Below are 11,820 nucleotides of genomic sequence, written 5' to 3'. Positions count from 1 at the left end.
TCATAAAAAGATCTGCAATTACTTATTTATACATCACTGTGGTTTTCTTCATTAACTTATCCCTCCAGACACATTCTCTCCCAAGCTCTCTTCCACCTTGTGAGATAAAAGGTTTCATCTCTAGCCGATGGACTTTCAAATATAAGAGGAGAGGTAACAATACAGTGGAATAGTTTAGTACAGTAGGAAGGAGTATGAGTTTTTGCAATCAGAAAGAATTGCATCTGCCCCTCACCAGGAGAATGATCTTCACTGTTGAGATCCAGTTACTTCATTTGAAAATGGGATTCCCTAATGAGAGGAAGAAATAAACAGTCAGGAGGAATAGATATGGTAAATTGAAAATAAGATAGACTGGGTTAGTCAGATAAAGTGGGAGAAAAAAGAAACAAAGACCTGGACTGGATATAAGATGCTACTAAAGTTTATTTAGTGTCTACTGTGTCCTGCAGTTTCTTTTGTTTTGAATATATACCCTAAGGGGGGTAAGCTAGCCTTCAGTGATAATTGTATAAGCAGTGTGGTCAGAGTGGTTGGTTTGGAGCAGGAAATGCAGAGCTGAAATTCTTATAGGTGCCCAATTATACAAATAGTCTCCTAGATTAGGACTTAGGTGTGTCAGTTTTTTCTCTATATTTGCATCATTTGGGACATTTAAAAACTGATGCCATCGCTTCTCGGCCTTTTGGCTAAGATCAAGTGTAGTATCTGTTCTTATCAGTTTAAAAACTGATGCCAGATATTGCACTCAAATCAATGAAGATGAGGAAGTAAGATTCATCATTTTTGGAAGACTTTTCAGGTGTCTCTAATATGCACACAGATTTGAGAACTACTGAGCTAGACTTCTCCTCCCTCTTATTTTCCTATTTGTGTGTGTCTCCCTTTTAATTGTCCTTTCCTTGTGATTTGAAGAATATTTACAGCAAGAAGCTTCTCAATGGAAATACACATTTCAGGGCTATTTTTCAATAGAAACTGATCCTATATTTTTATATCAAGGAGGACAGAGGGTGTGGCAAGGACTGGAATAAATTGGAGAGCCTGTACCCTGTCTTAAATGGAATCTGCTTCTCACTCAGCTATGCCAGTTCTTGCCTGTTGAAAAGCCTGCCCACTGTTGGAGATCTTTATCCTTAAAAAAAAAAAACAGAACTCAAGATTTTGAAGAACATTGCTTGATTTTTAAATGTTGGCTCAATTTTGTATAATATTGTAGGGTCCTAAAAACCGATATCTGTGGCCAAATCCAACCTTCTAGCCACTGGTTTGTGACTTTGATATTAAAATACGAATCAAGCACCTACCACAAAACCCTTGGAGAGGCTGTAGAAATGGGCTATTTTGGTGAAATATACCTGCTATGAAACTGAGTCTCTAGGCTGCTGAGGAAGTGGCTCCTGCCTCTGCGCAAGAGAAGCAGCTCCTTCCCTGATGGTGATATTTAGTCCTTCAGTCTGTGCCCGCCTGGCTTAGGTTCATGTCCAGAGACCCAAGCCAGTTCTGCAGGGGCCACCATGATCATTCCTAATACACTGTCGGTAACATATGTAATGTGCATATGACAGCACCCGGACATAGGACACAGGCAATAAACGTTTGCTTTCTCCTCTCCTCCTACTCTGCTGACTTTCCTCTTCTCCCACTGTCTCTCTGCCTTGAAATCTGAACACGTGACATGTCATCTCCTCCAGAGAGCCTCGGTCAATGCCACTGACAGCTTCTGCGTGTATGATGTAAACATTTATTGAGTGTCCTCTTTCCTGCCCAGAGATCAGCAAGATTCTGCCAGAGTGGTTCTAAGGCAAAACAGGTGTAAAAGAAGGGCAATTTGGCAAAATCTATACACATGTGAACCACCCATCCTCTTTGACCTGAGAGTTTATCTAGGAATTTACCCTGCAGGTAATTTATAGGCTTATGCATTTATTCAGAGGCGGACGGACTTGACATGCTCAGTGTGGCTGTGTGCATGTGTGATTTCATAAAGCAAAACAACCTAAATATTTATCAAAAGGAAATCCATATGTATACCATAGGATACTCTAAAGCAGCATTTCTCCACCAAGGGTAATATTGCATGCAATGGGAATCCGCCGATTTCCGAAGATGCCTTCAGTGTCCTTCCTGGGCAGGTGTTACTGCCAGGTAGTAGGTACAGGCGAGAGAGGCTACTAAACAGCTTACAGTTCACGTGACTGCCCTAAGGAAATCTATCTTTACTTTTAAGAGCCACTCAAGATGTTTTCCAGTTAACTGATATCCATTCTATACAATAAGCTCTAAAATATATAAACACTGTTCTAATTGAAAATATATATCCCCCATTAAATAACTAAATCCTCAGGACACCTTCAACTTTTATCAATAAAAAAGAAAACAATCTGGGACAGATGTAGTTAGGTGTCTGGGAAAAAAAACATCAAAAAATAGAGGTGTGAAAAGGAGACTGGTATCAGAGACGTTAAATAATGTTGACATATAAAGAAATGTAGGACTCTATCAGCATTTATGTTGTGAATATTTAGAAGTTTTCAAGGCCAAAAATACTTTTTTAGCATGCCACCTCTGTACTATGTAAAATAGTCTTTTATGAATTGGCCTCTTGGTTATATCAGTCCTTCCAATCAAGCATCCAATTGTAATCCTGGCTCCCTCCCTTGAATCAGTTTTCACTAGTTATATATTAAATATACAGCCAATAGTATATTGTAATGATCTCCATCTGCAGATGCTGATATTTTCAATGGCCCTAGGAAGATTTCCTTAGGGTACTTTGAACAGAGACAAAATAGATACTCGACTGTCCTGAAGCAATTATACAGCTACGTTGTTCAATTTGGTATGGTGAGAATTCATTTGCCTTATTCCTAACCTAACATCGCTGCATATAAATGCAATAAAACTATAGGCTCAGCCTCCATCCTGGCATCACATATCAGAACATTGTATCTTATCAAACACATTTCTCAGGTGAAATAAGCTGCATATAGTTACAGCAATGCTTCAGCCACAAATGGGATTGCCATAAAAAATCACATTAAGCAAAAGGTCCACCATTTAGTGAGTCAAAAAAGCCATCTAACATGCTCTCCAAAAAGAAATGTCTCAGTTTCTGCCTGGGCATCCCCAAATTAAAATACTTTTCAGTGAGCCAAATACTATGGGTAACATAAGTATAATTACTCACCTCGTGTGACCACTACAATAGGCTCCTAATTGTTCCTTGAACAGAGAATAGCAAATCCTTCCAAAGTACCCTCTACACTGTTGCCAGTGTAATCTTTCTAACTAAGAGTCTCATCTGGTCACTCTCCAGTTTTTAAAATCATGACTTTTCATTGTCATTTGCAGGGTAAGGTCTTTGGAAATCTTCAGAGGACAGTGTGACTTTTCATAATCTTACCCCAGCCAGATTTTCTAGCTTTTAGTTTCCCTCTCTGCCATTTTATTCACTCTCGCCTTATATTTCAGCGATACCTACATAATTACAAGTCCGTGGGTCGCTCAGGGCCAGGACCAGGGTGTGAAGGGGGAGGCATTTGCCTTCGGTGCAAAACTCAAGAGGATGCCTGATCCCTCCCCCCAAAACCAGTAATCAAGATAAGTAATGTTTTAATGCAAGACTTTAAATAATCAACATAAATGCAAAAGTCCATTATAAATAAAGTATCAAACTATTAAAATATAGTAGTGCTATACATGTCAAAAATATTTATCTGCTGATAGTCTTCTCCCTTTGCCTGTCTGCTCTGTGTTTGTTCGTCTTACAGATCTTGCTCACCCTTCCAGAAAATCCTCCTAGGAGGCTCTCTGTGATTTTTCCCTTTCCAGAAAGAATCGGGGGCTCCTTCTTCTGAACTACTATGGGACCTTATGCAGGCTTCTATATTTGGACTTACCACCTATATTTTACTGTGTGCCTATGTGTTTATTTATTCCTACATCAGCTGTGTTAGAACACTGTGGATTCCTTTCCCGTGTCCCTGTGAAGACACTATGCTTATTGTGCCCCACACCTCTCATACCGACCATGGTAAGCAGAACCCATAGATGGCCCAGTGATCTCCACCCCCGCTCCCGGTGCTATGCCCATGACTAAGTAATGTTATACGGGAAAGTTAGTATCACACCCCCTCGAGTAGGTTACAAGGATGAGGCAAATGTAGAGGAATTTTGTGGATGTCACAGGATGTCACAGGCCCCAAATCAGTTGAATTTAATCAAAAGGGAGATTATCCTAGATAGCCCAGATGTATTCAGTAGAAAGCCCTTTAAAAGGCAGCGTAGGCTTCCCCTGAGGTTAAGACTACCCTACTGGCTTCGAGGAGCAAGTTGCCAGGAGTTTTACAGCCACAGGAAAGTGAGCTGAGTGAGCTTGTAAGAAAAGCCCACACCTCAGACGAGACCGCAGCCCCAGCTGACATCTTGACCGCAGCCTCATAGGACCCCAGGGGCAGGCTAAGCAGTGCTCTGACTCCTGACCCACTGAAACCGGTTGAAATGACTATTTTGTGTGTAATTGTTTTACAAAAACAGAAAACTAATACAGAGACTATTATAGTAACCCTAATTAAACTCCCTGTGTACAACTATCATTTACCTGTTATACCACATCTAAATTAATTTGTCTGAAGGAGAGCTATGATTGTTTTATTCTCTGCTCGGAGACATTCAGTAGCTCCCAGTTTCCCATAGAATAAAAGTAAATGTCATATTCTATACCCTCAGTGATCTTGCAACCCATCTTTCAGGCCTCATCTCCTGCTGGTCTATGAAATACTTACTCCGACCAAACAGCCATTCTTTCTCCTGAAACACGCCCTATGTGATTTTTGTATCTACAATGGCAATTCTTGCATTTAAAATTTTAGGCCTCATACTTGATGACAAATTCCACCTATTCTCTAGGTCTCAAAACAATTCTTATTTTCGGTTTGACAATTGACTAGGTAGGTACTTTCCCATTTTTAAAAGTGATATAAGGCCCTGACTGGTGTAGCTCACTGGATTGAGCACTGGCCTGAGAACCAAAGGATGGCAGTTCAATTCCCAGTCAGGGCACATGCCTGGGCTGCAGGCCAGTTCCCAGCAGGGGACGCACAAGAGGCAACCATACATTGATACTTTTCTCCCTCTCTCCTTTCCTTCCTCTCTAAAGATAAATAAATAAAATCTTTTAAAAAAAGTAATATAAGGGCCCAGGCATCAATCAAAACAAGATAATTTTTGTTACTTTCTTGCATTTTTTCCCTTGCATGCATACTTTTCACAAAGTTTATATTGTGTTTGACATAAGATTTTATAGAGACTAATTTGTATAAATTATTATAACAAACATTTATAGCAATTACTTCTCAATCTCTATAACCATAACTATAGTGTCTGGAAAATATTTCTTGAAGATTTGTACCGTATTTATTAAACCAATATATCATAAGCCAGCACCAAGGTTGAATTCAATTTGCCATCATTGTAAATAACTTTGCAGTATGTTTGGTTCACAAACAATTATTTTTATTTTACACATTTTTATTAAAGTAAATTCCCAGATGTGTAACTGTATCAAATGTACGTCACCATCTTTTTACACTTTCTTTACCGTATTCCCCACTGTCTAATATAATCTCTTTCTATATTTTAGCATGTTCTTGTATTTTGACATATTTACTACTTTTATCTTTTCCAATGTCCTGTACATATTTATATTTCATAGGTCATTAATATCCCAATATGTGAACATAGAAAGTGGGTAGTAATCTATGGAAGAGGTACTAACTAGGATGTCATGACATGAGTCCAATGGTAAGCGGCTAAGCTAGGGGCTTCATCCTGTGGTACTGCTGCTTCATGCACTGTTGCTGGTAAATAAAGTCTAAGGATTTCTGAGTTCTCAAGCTCTTTAGATGCTCTTTCATAAAACTAGTCTCCTTAAGGGCACTAAAGACATCATGCAGATTTTTTGTTTCCACCCCCTCTAACATAAACCTCTTTCCTTCTACTTTAAGAAAGTCAGATCTCTCACTAATCCTAGAATCTACCTATGATGAAATGCCCCAGGGTGTATGAACTTCTATGACACCAAATAAAGGGACACCTGTCGGTGGAGATGCTGAAAAACTGAATGTCTCTAATGATGAGGTGACAATCTTTTCTGGAAGTCTGGTGGTTTCCAGTTCTTCACTTTCAGCAGAATTGAAGAAGACCTAATAAAGTTGTCAGCTATAGATTAAAACTAATTTATGATGCCAGATGACCATGTGAGTTCTGACATATATCTCTGGAGAAGATAAAAAAATTGAGTAACAGTACTTCTTCCATTCCTGTCCACTTATTTATAGGGACAAGATTTCTCAGTGCTTACATCTATAAACACCAAAAATAGGAGCAGAACTCATACAGTAACTATATGATTCTAGCAATAAATAATCTTTACCCATAAACATGTGAGCCAATTCAATAATAAGAAGACATTTATCTCATGAAGAGATGAATGTCCAATAAAATATTACTTTATACTTCATAATTATTACTCAAATTTGAAATATAATACATTGTTTTAATCAATGATATACTTAATGACAATTATAATAACAATGTAGAAGGCCATTGTAACACTTAGTTTTATGGTTACAGGAAACATTTTAAAAGTTAAATCTTAATTTATGTACATGGTTCATTGTACAAAAGTGTGTTAAGGTGATAATAGAGTCCTTCTAAGCATAAATACATGAAATCAAGACACAAATTTTTAGAGAAAATAGAATAACAATATTAGTTTGAAGAGTAAAAAGAATGCTGTTTTAAAATTATTAAAGTACTATGAATGAATAGTAGCAAGAATTTGTTATTATGATATTTACACTTTATTGAAAAAATTTAAAACATAATCTAACAGTTTTATTTTAAAAGGTTAAGATTTCCACTATGCAGGAAATCACATTTGTGAAAGTATTTAAATATCTGATGAAAAAGTTCAGCCACCAACTGGAAAGTATCCAAGCATGTATATATATTCACTAAATTATTCTAGGGGTGTACAGAGAAAGACATTTTACGGCTACTCTGTCGGCTTCAGTTATTAAACCTAAGGCTTTATCACAATTATTATTACCAAGAACAACAGGCAGCCTCACCTCACCCCTGAGCTCTCCTCCTGCCCATCATACATCCCACCCAAGTCTCACTCCAAGGCGTAGCCCGGTCAAGGGTCCCAAAGCATCCCTGACCTCCACACAAATGGATGAGTTCAATGGTGCATATCTGACAAAGCTGAATATTATAAACTTAAAATTTTCAGTTGACATTGCCAGTTTTCTCCTTTAGTGCGCAAAGTATCCAAGTGAGTTCCAATGAGCTCAAGGCAGCTGCCAAGCCAAGCATCTCTCCTGCGGGAAATTGTCTCCTTGGATGGTTGGACCACGGAACTGCCATCATTGCAGCCATCACAGTCATGGCTGCAACGGATACTGCGGTCTCTCAGCTTCCCAGAATCAGCTACACCCAGGAGGGGAAAATTATGCCCCTGCTGTCTTCTTTAATGTAATCTTTCACACATCTACCATGTCTGCTTACATATTACATACCTCTCCAAAATAGTATAATAAATATGCCATTAAAACTAGGTTATCCAGTTTTAAATTATAGTAATATTAGTGCTGAATTTTAAAAATGCTTTAAAAATAATGATGTGACCCATTTCCACCTAACACACGCATCTAGAATTTGAATTCTCTACCTTTGCGATATAAAATCGGCGCTAACACTTTCATAAAACTCTCTATGCACATAAAACATACCCAGCAATGTCCATGGTATTGGGAATTCAAGATAAATAAAAACCAATACTTGTCTTAAAGAACTCACAGGCTATGAGGGAGATAAATGTATACATTGTGAATTCTGTAGTTGTAAATGTATAGTTGTAAGTTGCCAAAAGTAAATTTATAAATTGTGCTGCATTAGCATTTTAGTAAAAGAAATAATAATAATAGCCTACTGTTGATTTTTTTCACATTTCTTATTGTCGTTTAAGTACAGTTGTCTCCATTTCCCCCATCACTCCCCCCACCCCAGCCATCCCCACTCCCCACCCTTGATCCTACCCACCCCCTTGGTTTTGTCCATGGGTCTTTTATACATGTTCCTGGAAACCCCTCCCCCACTTCCCCCATTATCTCCTCCCACCTCTCCTCTGGTTACTGTTTGTGTTCTTTGTACATAGTGGATCATGCCAAGCATGTGACTTCTTGTTTCTCTTTTCTGAACATAGCCCCAGAGTAGATCTTCTTATAGACTACAATGGAATTTGAGAGAAGAAAAAGTAATCCCCTTTTACTCAATGAGTGTGGCATACCTTGGGAGTCAAAAGGATGATGAGGAAACTCTTTCCAGAATAGAAGCTACCCACACTAGGGGCTGAGTGTCAGATGCAGGCCCACAGGGCTGTGAAGGATGAGTGAATGAGATATGGTCTTCCCGTCTTTCCTGAAAACAGGTGCTGCAGGACTCCCTCTGCTTCTTTGCTTGTATGTACTTACGATGTTTCTTAGCAGGATTTTGCTAAGAAACTAATTCTGACATTTTTCCAGGGCTCAGTCCTCAACTCTCTTTTTCCATTTGAATACACACTCAGGAAGTGCCCTCCTCCACTCCCTGGGCGGTGGATGCTGTCATTCTGTGGATGACTTTCAAATTGGCATTATCACTAGTCACGCCCCTCTAAGTCCCAGACCTGTACACCCAACGACATACTTGTTTTCTCTATTTGGATGACTCACAGGCACCCCACATTTGTCTGCTCAAACCTAATCACTTGGATTTTCCCCATTTGCTCCCATAAAGGGCTCTGTTTCTGTCCGTTGTTGATGCTAGCAACTGGAAGTCATCCATGATTGCTTCTTTCTTAGCCAACATCAAATCCATTTCAAGTCTTTTTGGTCTCACACCCCAAAATACACACCTAAAAATCTGTCTTACCTGTACTATCACCACTGCCATTACCCTTGACCCCACACCACAGGAAAAACTTCTTTCTTGGTGTTTCTATACTCACAGTCTTTTCTCTCTAACCCACTCTGCCTTCAATCTATACCCAATACTATAGCCAACATGCCCCCTTTTTTAAACTGATAATTATGACTATATTGCTCTTCTGTTAGAAGCTACAATGGCTTCCTATGCTATTTAGAATGAAGTCAAACACCTTAAGGGAACCTGAGCCTGATTGATATGACCCCTGTCTACTCCTTCTGTCTCCCCTTGTGTCTCCCGTTGTTATGCTCCGAAGACCCCGGCCACTTTTCAGGTTCTTCTGCATCTCTTCTGCATTTCCTTCTTCTAGATGTTCATACACATTGCTACCTCTGCAGGAAAATAGCTTCACCTGTGCTTTGCATGCCTGTGTCCTTCTCTGTGGTGGTCTAACCTTAAACATAATCTTCTCAGAGAAGCTTTTTCTGATTATCTTAACAAAGAGGGGCCCTTGCTGTCATTTTTTTAATATACTGCATCCAGTCTCCTCTTATCTCCTCATTCAATGTGCAAATACACATTTGTTTAATTATTTCCTATCTGCTCTATAGAAATGTGAGATCTACAAGACCGAGGATCTCACCAACTGTGAGATCTACAAGACTGTCTAGTTTATTTATCAGAGCATATCTAGAACCCATCGTAATGTTTGGCCTATAGTTGAAACTCACAAATATTTGCTAGGTGCAAAGCAAAAAAAAAATGAATGTCTTATTAAATGAAGGAAGCATAGTGTACTGGCTTCTGAACATGAGAAAGGCGGTCAAACAAGCTGTGTCTAACCCACTTATAAAATAGGGGTAAGAATGATTACCTTTTCTAAACTCATAAGGATATAATAAGTATTACATGAAAGAAACTGACATGAAAGTCTGTTTACATGAAAGTAAAAAGCATCAAACCATTGACTTTTACTGTTGTGTAATGGTTATCTTTTTGATTACTTCATTATCCTAGATGATGCAAATTATAAGTATTGATAATTCGAAGTCACCAAATGTTGGTGTCCCTTTTGAAAATCATGTGTACAATATTCTAGTACTAGTACATACATGGATTTTCTAGGTTAATAAGAAAATGGAGCCAGCATGACTTCATGGACTAAAAAGAGTTAAAAAATCTTCTGTGGCCAACTGTCTGCCTAACCCAAACTTCACGTGGAGATCTGGGGCAACTGCTTACCATCTGTGGGCCTCAGTTCCGTCATCTATAAAATGGGCCCTGCCTCTTAGGTCTTTGTAAAATAACTAATGATGATGGCAATCACTAATTGTTGAGAATGAAGTTGGAAATGAGGGACAATCTACATGTTCAGGGCTATTAATTCTAATAAAGTACAAACGTCACTAATTTACATCTTTCTCCTTTGAGAGATTCAGCCAAATGGACTTGGAGTGCTTTTGTAAAAGTTTCTATTAGATCTCAGCGTTGCCCTCACAATGTCCCTGGGGACTGGGGAAGAGAAATCAATCATTCACAATAATAGATGTCCTGCAAGGGTAATAATATATTTCAACCTTCTTTTTACGTAGTCCTTTGACAATCCACAGAGAACGCTTGGCAAGCAACAGTCAACATGAAAAGTGTCCTATTTTAGTGATTTTTTGATCACTGAAGCTTAATATGTGACTGTGGGCCAGTGTTTGTAACACCCTGTTAACAGGCTGGCCCCTGACCATGCTCAAGAGCTACCTAACTTTCAGGTAGCTTCCTTCTCTCCGAGGCCTAATTTATCCTCTCAACCTGCTTCTTTAAACAATCAGTCCCCCACTTAAAGGCCCTCAGAGCCAGTTACGCTTACGGATTTCCAGGTACATTTAAAAAATCAAGCCAACAACCAACCTCAGCTGGCACTCAAGACTCTCTCCTCCACTTGACCTGGCTTACCTCTGAGGCTCCCTCCGCTTGTAGCCACAGTGATCTGAAGTGGTTTCCTCATGCTTCATTTCACAGTGTTGTGTATGCTGATGTTTCTGGCCATTTCATTTTTAGCTTAATAAAACCCTTTCTCTCGTGACCTCTAGAAAGCTGACATTCACTGCTCTCCTTGGCTGAACTCTCCTTAGTCATTCATTCATTGAATACATGTTTATTGAGCACTATCATATACCAGGGCTTGGGCACAGGAGAAATACAGAAAAACAAATTTCTAAACTCATGAATTTTAAATATTGCTAAAAAATACTCAGTAAACAAAAGAATAGTGTGTCCTGAAATGGATAAATACTATGAAGATAACTGCTGCTTTCATATCCACAGTTGAAAATCCAAGTATGCAGAGGGCCAATGTAAGTTATATGCAGATTTTCTACTGCGTGGGTGGTGGATCGCCCCTAATCCCGGCATTGTTGAAGGCTCAGCATTAAATACTTGACTTGATCTAGCATCTAGCAGCAATGTGAGATACAGGGCATAGCAGAGGATGATGAGTTGGAGGAAGTATGTCATGTATGGTGGCCATGAGAGCCCATCTGTACAGGTTAAGAATTGAATGAAGACCTGAATGAAGTAAGAGGGAAAAAACCCAGGGAAGTGGGGGGTAGGGGTGGGAGGATGGTCTTAGGGAAAGAGTTTCAGGGAAAGGAAAAGTTTGGAAAAGGGCCTGGCTTGTTGAGGGAAAGCCTGGAGATTCAGAAGCTCTGGGTACTTCAAGAGGAGTGAACCAGGTAGAGGGCTATAGCTCAAAGGTCATGGTGAAGAGCGAAGCATTTAGTGCCTAAGAGATGATTTTTTTCTGGAAGTGGGAAGCCACTAGTGCATGTTTGGAGAGAAGAAGTGACACCTTTT

General features: G+C 39.2%; 1 pseudogene; it reads left to right on the top strand.

Annotated features, from left to right (window-relative positions):
- The first annotated feature begins 669 nt into the window (after positions 1 to 669).
- LOC118989982 (uncharacterized) lies at positions 670 to 845 on the top strand (annotated as a pseudogene).
- The last annotated feature ends 10,975 nt before the right edge of the window (positions 846 to 11,820 follow it).

Source organism: Sturnira hondurensis, unplaced genomic scaffold, assembly GCF_014824575.4.
Source record: "Sturnira hondurensis isolate 20B ecotype Veracruz unplaced genomic scaffold, ASM1482457v3 Scaffold0000780, whole genome shotgun sequence".
Lineage (NCBI taxonomy): Eukaryota > Metazoa > Chordata > Mammalia > Chiroptera > Phyllostomidae > Sturnira > Sturnira hondurensis.
Note: the sequence above shows the minus strand (reverse complement) of the source record. Positions and strands in the feature narration are given on the sequence as shown.